The 1,182-nt window shown below is 47.0% G+C and overlaps 1 pseudogene; it reads right to left on the bottom strand.

Moving 5' to 3' along the window:
• LOC103252515 overlaps window positions 1-963 on the bottom strand; it is a 13,872-nt pseudogene extending 12,909 nt beyond the window's left edge.
• Window positions 964-1,182: the final 219 nt, after the last annotated feature.

The following is a 1,182-nucleotide window of genomic DNA, read 5'->3' as shown; positions in this document are numbered from 1 at the left end:
TTTTGATTTATTGTGGAGATGAGGTCTTGCCAAGTTGCCCAGGCGGGTCTCGAACCCACAAGCTCAGGCAATCCACTCACCTCAGCCTCCCAAAGCACGGGATTACAGACTGAGCCACCGGCCCGGCTCCCATGCTCTTAATGAAACCGCCCACTCCATTACCCAAGCCATCAGGGTACAACAGAGGTCCTTAGTCTTCCTTTTTCATGTGGCCCTGGACAACCAACTCGCATTCAACCACTTCCTTGCTGCACAGGGTGGTGTCTGTGCTGTCACTAACACTTCCTGCTGGGGTTTAGACTTCCAGTCGAGTTGAGTTAGAAACATCCAAAATCCTAAAGCTAGCCAGGTCTCTGAAAGGCATATCTTGAGAAGACCCCCTGACTGGACTCACTGGATTAAATTTCCAATTTCCAGATATTCTCAGCTTGCTCCCCTCTGGTACAGAATCCCTTCTGCTTCCTTCTACAGTTACTAATAATCCTCCTCATACTTGGACTAAGCATTGGGCTTTTCTTTGAAACAATTCCAGGCTGTTTTAACAGAATGGCTGCAAGAGACCCCCACCAGAATCATGCTGACTCAATACCTTAATACTGTAAACTCACTCTAGCCAGAAACTGGAACCAATTTAACCCAAGAGGCTTTAATTCAAATTTCACAGGTGCTTGAGTACTTCTTGTAGGTAAATGGCTCTAGTTGCTCAATTGACCACTGCCCTGCCACTAGGATCCAAGCAAGCGAGCGTGGGACCAGATCTTAAAAGAGCAAGGAGGTGCTCATTAACATCCTACAACTTAATACCAACTTTGTTAAAGATTCTAACAGCAGTGTGCTCCCAGGAGACACAGACCCAGAGTCTTTGCGTTTTGGAAGAAACACCAGCTGAAGAATGTCCTCGAGCCTCACTGAAAAGGACCTCACCGGGGACTTTTGACCAAACCATATGCTGTAGCCAACCATGCCAGCATTGTGATGGGACGTAAAGCACCAAATCAATCATCAGTGCTGTCTGCCAACAGGTTTCCGTCAAAAGGGGGAAATATGAACCCTGAAAGAGCCAAGTCTTCAACATGCTGAGTGGCTAACTTGGCTTAAATTTAAATGGAGCCAAGAGGTCCTCGACTGACGAGAGGTCAAACATGTACTCTGTGTTCCTGGAAAAAAGCGCAAGCTCTGTGA

The sequence above is a fragment of the Carlito syrichta genome, unplaced genomic scaffold (genome assembly GCF_000164805.1).
Source record: "Carlito syrichta isolate Samal-C Ts95f unplaced genomic scaffold, Tarsius_syrichta-2.0.1 Scaffold165621, whole genome shotgun sequence".
In the NCBI taxonomy this organism is placed as follows: domain Eukaryota; kingdom Metazoa; phylum Chordata; class Mammalia; order Primates; family Tarsiidae; genus Carlito; species Carlito syrichta.
Note: the sequence above shows the minus strand (reverse complement) of the source record. Positions and strands in the feature narration are given on the sequence as shown.